Consider the following 7,700-nt stretch of genomic DNA (forward strand, 5'->3'; position numbering starts at 1 on the left):
GAAAAGGCTCCCCTCCAAGGCTTCTGAGTGGTTGTGATGGGATGGCCAAGAACTCGGGAGGAAGAGAACACCGGTCGAAATAATTAAATCACAGACCAATACCACTTTTCCTGTCCCCTGTCTCCTGTTACATTTGGAAGGTGAAAAGGTCCTCTATGACGCGAGAAGTCTGACTGAAATAACTCCCAGGCAGAGCGGAGGTCGGGGCCAGTGGTGTTTTTTTTCCGAATGTTGGTGCTTTCCCGCTGCAGAGGGGCAGGAAGGCGTCCTTTCCCCCGTGGCTCCTGATCCTGTCTCAAGGGCGCTGTGGACGCTGGACCTTTCTGCCCAACCCCAAAGCCCAGCCCTCCTCCCAGTCGGCCTCTGGCCCTGGCTGAGAGTCAAGGTTATTCCCGGCGTAGAGGTTGGGGAGAGGGTGGGGATGTGGGCTCCTGCATGCACCTGGGAAGCTGCCCTGCCTGGCGCTGCCCCTGACAACACGCACACAGGACAAACCCTCCTCCCCGCATCTGAGACAGGCCCGGTCTGTCAGAGCCTCGAGCGTTCTGCTCGCAGTTCCCGTTAAGACTGCACCTCATTGTGTTTCCTGGGGAAAGAGGAGTGGGCGGGGGAAAACTTGCCTTGTCACCTAGTTGTGTCAAAGTGCAAAGCACTCCTTTGGCAAAGAAACCGTTGTTTTTCGTGGATGGGTCAGAGTTGAAGTTGAGACGCAAAGAGTGGACTGGAGGGTGAAGGCCAGCAAGGCTGTGGTGGCAGCCGCTGTAGATGCTCCGTGGTGGCTGGGGGCGGCATAGCAGGCAGCGTGGCGCCTTTGGCAGGGTGCGGGAGCACACCATGGAGGCCCGGGGGACAGCTTTAACCTTGGCCTGCAGGAAACAGAGCTTTTTCCTTGCAGGTGCAGATCGTTGAAAGGTGAACTTATCCACCCATCTAGCTGTCCACCTACCCCTCCATCCATCCATCCATCCATCATCTACCTATCTACCTACCTATCTATCCATCCATCCGTTTATTTATCTATCTGGGTCCCTTTATATAGTTGCACTTGAAGTTCCATTTGACTCCTGAAATTTTCACATACAGGAGCCCATATATTCAGTATATGCTTTAGGGAACTTGAAGTAGGACTTCTGTTAGCACGTACAATAGAGTCGTGATTAAAATAATTGCATACTTGATTTTTGCATTTTATTCTATTTCTATAATTTATATATAGCCTTTAGTTATTTCATCTGTAACAATCTCATCTCCTCTATTAGATGATATGTTCTTAAGACCTGAAACAAATGTTTTTAAAGATTTTATTTATTTATTTTTAGAGAGGGAAGGGAGAGGGAGAGAGAGAAACATGAATGTGCAGTTGCCTGGGGTCATGGCCTGCAACCCAGGCATGTACCCTGACTGGGAATTGAACCTGCAACACTTTGGTTTGCAGCCCAAGCTCAATCCACTGAGCTACACCAGCCAGGAAATTTTTAATATGAATAAAATACACATCTATGACAGTGTACATAGTGTAATATAACCCGTGTTAGTATATGGGCTGTCCTGATGAGTTTTCACTGACAGAGCACGCTGGCGCACCCAGCACCCAGCTCCAGGCTTGGAAGATGAGCTGCACCCCAGCACCTGGACCACGGTTCCAGGCCCTGCCCCCCACCCCGTCCGTCCTCAGTGGTACCTGGTCCCGCCCCTGACCTCCAGCAGCGCGCTGCCCATTCCCCGGGTGCTGCACTTCAGATGCCCAGCATCATGTGCTCTTGCGTCTGGCTTCTCTCTCCTGACGTCCTGTTTCTGGCACTCGCCGTATAGTGTGTGGCTGCTGCTGTTTTCTTAGTCATGGCTGGGGAGCCTTTACTGGTATGAGTGTGCCGTAAATGATCCATCCCACTGCTGTTGGGCACTTGGATAGCTTCCAGCTTCAGGTTATTAGGAATAGAGTAGTATGAATATCCTAGAATATCCTGAATTTGTCATGTAGCGACTACCCGCTTGCCTTTCTTTTGGATATTGGTTGACCGGTGGCTTTGCTGGGTCGTGGGGATTGTATAGGGCAACTGTATTAGACACACCAAAAGTTTCTGAAAGTGGGTGTACACATCTGCCTCCCTACCAGCTGACAGAGCTTTCCAGCTGCTCAGTAGTCTTGTCAATACCTAGGCTTATTCTGAAGGACTGCTACACTTTTATTCTTATTCATCACCGTCTCTACCCCTGCTTAGTTTTGTTAGATGTAACAGCTGGTTTACACAAGTGCTTTCCAGGAGACAGGTTACTTGATAGGAAAAGTGGACCCTGGGTGGTCAGCTAGTGGACACAAGGGCAGGCACACCTTTGTCCACGTCATCAGGTAGGTGACCAGGCATGGGCGGCACCGGGGGCCACTGTTAGTGCTGCCGTACTTGAGGGTCAGGGAGCGTGCTCCCTTTGGCACTGAGATTCCTGCCCAGAAATCATTGTAGTCGGCACTGCCAAGGCTGCCGACCGCATTGGAACCAGTCGGTCAGGTTCCCGGGGTGCAGTTCGGCGCGAGGGCCAGTGGAGGCACGGCCTGTGTGGGAGCGCCGCCCAGGGGGGCCGCCCGCTCCGTGTGCGTGAGTGGCGTCTCTGGACCCCGCTTTCACTGGTTCCTCGTAAGTCCAAGTTCAGGGAGCTCTCCACTGTGTCTGCATTGTTCCCCTTTGTCAGGCGCCCCCTCCTCCCCAAGCCCTCACGGTCACCCTCTCAGCCGGGAAGGCAGTTGTCGTTGCTCTGTCTCTGTCCCCTTTCCAGCTGCCACCTGCTGTTCCCGTGGTCTCCTCCTCCTCCAGTGGGTGGGTGGGTGGGTGGGTGGGTGGAGGCAGGCTGGTGCCTTCAGGGCTTCCTTGCACGTGGTTTCAGGAGAACCTGGGGTGGGAGAGTGGGAATGAATACGAGGGTCTGGTTCTTCCTTAGTAGGAGTGGAGAACTTCCTTTTTAAACGAACATTTAAACACAGTATCATATGTGTTTCTACACTTTTGCCCCTTTACTGAATGGTTGGGGTGACGTTGGTTAAGCCCGTTGTGTAGGTGTCAGGCGTCCAGTTCCGCAGCACATCACCGGTTCGCTGCAATGTGCGTTCACCACGCTGAGTCAAGCCTCTGCCCATCACCGTGTTTCCCCTCCCCCTCCTGCCTCCGCCTCCCCCCAGTCACCACACTGCTGTCTTGTCTTCTTTTGCCCAATAACTCCGCACCCCACCCGCCCACCACCCCACAGCTGCCAGCCTGCCCTCTGCCTAGAACACTTCCGACAACCACGTAGCACCCCATGGCGGGCCCGCTCCGTAGAGTGCTAAGCGTGACGTGTCTACTCTTTGCGGTCACCAGGCTGCTTCACCACTTTGGCCGCGGTCGGCATCGCCCAGGAGACCCCTCCGACGACACACACGCTTTTGAGCTCCTTCAGAATTCCTCCTGGAGGGAGGAGAGCCGGGGCGACGGAGGCACCCGTGTTAAGTGTGTGCGACCCAAACGGCCCCCAGGAAAGCCTGCACCGGTTTACCTCCCCCATGAGTGGTGCAGCTCCTGTGTGTCCACACTCCTTGCCAGTAGTTGGCATGGCCGCCAAAACTTCGGTGGTGAAAAATCCTCGCCAATTTTTTAAAATCTACTCTTTAAAATAGATTTCATTTACTTATTTGAGAGGGGAGAGAGGGAGAAAAAGATGAGAAGTGGAGACATGTGAGACAAACATCCATCAGTTGGCCCCCCTTTCCATCTTCATGGGGGACTGAACTTGCACCCCAACCGCGTCCCCCAACCCGGAATCCTCCGCTTTGCCAGAGGGCCCCCCACCGAGCCGCACAGTCAGGCTGTTATTTATTTATCGGTGAGTTTGAATCCTGAAGGGGCACAGCATTGCACGGATTCTGTGTCCGGTGGCCTTGGCAGGAAGGTTGCTTCGGAAATTAGCACAGACCGTGCCACTGTTTCTAGGGGCACGAGTGACCTTCCCCCAGATGGCTCCGGTTCTGTGTGGTTACCCCAGGAGTCCCTGCGCTGTTGTTTGCTTTGCACACATGAGCATATCTCTTGCCTAGACAGTGAGAATTCCATTTCATCTCGAGCACAAACACCTTCAATGGTTAGAAGAGCCGTGTGCTCCCTCTGGTTCCGGAGACCCCGTTTGTAGCCAGCAGGCAGACATGGCCTCGGACCACCGCCTTCCAGACGTATTTGTTGCTGCAGAAGTTCTGGTCCTGGCAGGCACCACGGGCTTCAAGAGGGCGAGAAAGAACATCCCCGCCACCTCGATAGGGCACGTTGAGCGTGTGGCTTGCACCGGCAGGACCGGAGGTCCGAGCTCCTGTGTGTGCTGAGAGGGCGTGTGTGTTCCGTGCGGAGCTGCAAGGGCCCCGGGCGCCTGCGGGGCGGGACGGGAGGCCAGGGGCTGACTCCTCTCTCTCCCTGGCGTTCCTGTGCCCACCCCCGTTTTGATCCTGACCTGCGCCCCCCAGAGAGACAAGGAGGCAGAGAACAGACCGTGATGGGGGGCGTCTTGAAGGCTGACGTGTTCCCCGTGACTCCCGTGGCCCGCTGCGACCACCGGGGGGCCAGCGTCGGTCATCCTGGCACCCGCAAACCTTCGTGTCCCCTAGCATTCTGGAGACGCTGGTCACTGTTCTCGCTGAGGCCTGTGGGAGCCGCTGGGGCCCAGCCCTCCTCACACACGGGGAACTCAGCTGTTTCTGGAAAGGGGAGCTCACCTCCCTCTGGCCTTCGCAGGAGTGCTTGGGAGCTTGCTTTTCGGAGCTGCCCTCCTGACCTTTCCATGGGCTCACCTGTTTCTGTGCGATTCTATTTTGGGAACGGTCCTTATAGCATGTCATTCTCCTGCTTAGAGCCTTTTGGTTGCTCCCCGTTGGGCTGGCGAGAGCCAGCCTGGCCGTCGGTCGCCGGGACCCCAGGCCTTCTGTCCGTGATTTCCCCTTGCAGCCCCTGGTGACCGCGCCGAGAAGCCCCGGGCCCACTTCGCAGCGCCGCCGACGTCCTTTCTTCTCTGCTCCTCCAAGTCCTGTCACTTCCTGCCCAGCATCGTTAGGACACGGTGTGGACAGTTGGGGCGCTGATAAACTCGGACCACCCTTGGGGTGAGAGAACACACACACTTCTTCCGTGTAAAGTCATGTGTTCGCCCAGAGGTCTATGAAAATACCTATAATAGCAATTTGAGTTTGCAGAGTCATTTCCAGAATACAATTCAATCTTAACTTTCCTGGATGTAAATTTTTACATGTCTTTCTGATTCACTCTTTTTCCTTTTTTTAACCTTTAAAGACTGAAGATAGGTTTTACAGAGCAGCTCTGGCCAGCCGGGGCTGGGCTGACAATCAGGTTCTTGTCATTTAAAGCGAAGAAGTACAAAAGCTCAGTGTTTGGCAAAGCGTAGTATATTTGTTCCTGGAGTTATGCAAGGCTATTTAACATGGTGTGCAAACTTCAAAGCATTTACATAATGGTGATGTATTTATTTCACTGTGTACTGGGGAAAAAAGTCCCTCCTATCAAATCCTTACTTGAATGGATATCATTTGTGGTGGGAATTGCTAGGTGTTCCTTCAGATCCATCCTGCCATCTTTTGTGCCCAGCCAAACCACATTTCCCAGCCTTCCTTGCAGTTGGATTAGCCACGGGGAAAGTGCTCTCCAGTGGAATGTGAGTGGGAGTGAGGAGTATGAGATCCAGGCCTGGCCCAAAGCCCCACGCCCCGTGTTCGCTGCCCCACAAACCCCCACTGCAGCTGGCTGGAACCAACACCCACAATGACATTCAAAACCATGAGATACAGATGGCAGAGCCACCATGTGTGGGTTGGGGGTCAGCACCTCTGGCCCGTGTGCCCAGTCCAGCCCAGCACCTATTATTAAAACGAAGTTCCCTTGAAACACAGGCATACTCATCTCCCTGGGCGTGGTCTCGTTCGCTGCTGCTGCGCAGCGCAGGTGCATCATTGCCGCAGAGACCCTGCGGCCCCTAGAGCCCGAAGTATTTACTGGCTGGCTCTCTCCAGAAAACATGGCTGACCTCCCGGCAGATCCCTGAGGGACCATACAGCAGAACAGCACCCCAGTTCTTCCGATAAGCAAGAAAGAAACCATTGAAAGTTTGGGGCTCTCACTACCATAGTTCACCCTCATTTCCCAATCCGTGCTCACTCAGCAGGAGCTGAAGTAGGAGGCCCCACGTGATTGCCCAACAGAGATGCCTGCGTGACAGCTGTCTGTGCCATCTTGGATGGCCTTTGGACACCCATGGCAGGTGCAGCTGACTGGTCGCCAGGCCCCAGACCCTGGCCAGGGTGTCCCACACATGCTCTGTTTCCGTACGTCCCAGGACCGAGTGACCCGCGGCTTCACTGTCTCTTCACAACCCAGCTTCGAGGGCCTTGAGGTCTGTGAACGGGACTGACACCCGGGGGCCTGAGGGTCAGAGGGGAAGCGCTCTCCGAAGCTCAGCAAAGCGCGTCGGCTGTGGTGAGGACGACCCTCGGTCAAGCCGGTGCCGGGTCGCCAGGCTGGTGGCGGTGACGGTGGACTAGGCAGCCCTGCCCTCGCGGTACTGCCCACCCACAGTCTGCGTTCCCCGCTCAGTAACTCATTTTTGGGTGTGCACTTTTGTGAATCAGTTCCAGGTGACAGCACTTACAGTTCCATCTCCGCTCTTTATTTTTTACCATCGTCTTCAGTTTTAGAAACGCAAGGACACGTGTGTCCTGCTCACCTTTACTCATGGGGAGTTACATAGGTCTTCCACGTATGGAAGTGAAAAAAATTTTCTTTTCCAGTGAGTGTGCTTAAAGTACAAAGGGTCTGCCCATTTAGGGAAAACTGCTGATAATAGTGCAGATGGTATGCTGAGCTGAAATGGCTAAAAAAAAATAAAAAATAGGGGATGTTAGTGAGGGTGTGACCGAGGTTCCGGAAGCGCTGCCTGCGTTCCAGGCTGCGTGGGGAAACGTCCTTGGCCTCCGACTCGCGGAGTGTCGGTCCAGGGTGGACAGCCGCCCTCTGCCCTGCCCCTTCCCCACTCCCTTTCTGGAAGGGAGCCCCCCGTGTCGTCCGGTGGGCTTCCCAGCCTCTGGTCTCCCAGTGCCGCATTCCCCACCGGGAAGTGGATGCCGGTTGTCGCCATGAGGAATGGGCAAAGCCCAGGGGAGGGCGCAGGAGTACGGGGTCTCCCGCTTGCCCGGCACTTGCTCCAGTGTGTGCTGTCCCTGCATCTGCTGAGTAAATCAATGGGGATGGCGAGGTGCTGAGGGGGCTCATTTGGGACCTCCAAGGCTGTCTTCTCTCCTAAGACCTGCCCAGCCACTTAGGAGCAAAGGCCAGGTCTGAGGGTTTTCCTCTCCAGATCACCTGTTTCCACGCGGGGACCTTAGAAAAGTCCCCAGGGGAAAAGCCGTATTTCCAACCAGGAGCCACGGGAACAGGAAGCTCTGTATCACTTACAGCTAACGTGACGCAGGGGGATCACCCACATAAGCAGAGCTGAGGTCCGGCTTCAGGCTGGGTGTGCTCCAGTTCCACCCATCGCTTCTATAGAGTCTTTGTGGGCAGGAAGGGGCTTCCCTGCGGCGGTCAGACAACCAGCAGCGAGGTCTAGGAACAGTTGCCTCCTTTGTGACATGGACTGGTGCCCCAAGCAGGCATGACTGCACAGTGAGACCGGAGGGGTAA

The sequence above is a fragment of the Phyllostomus hastatus genome, unplaced genomic scaffold (assembly GCF_019186645.2).
Source record: "Phyllostomus hastatus isolate PE091 unplaced genomic scaffold, TTU_PhHast_1.1 phas_scaffold_345, whole genome shotgun sequence".
NCBI lineage: Eukaryota > Metazoa > Chordata > Mammalia > Chiroptera > Phyllostomidae > Phyllostomus > Phyllostomus hastatus.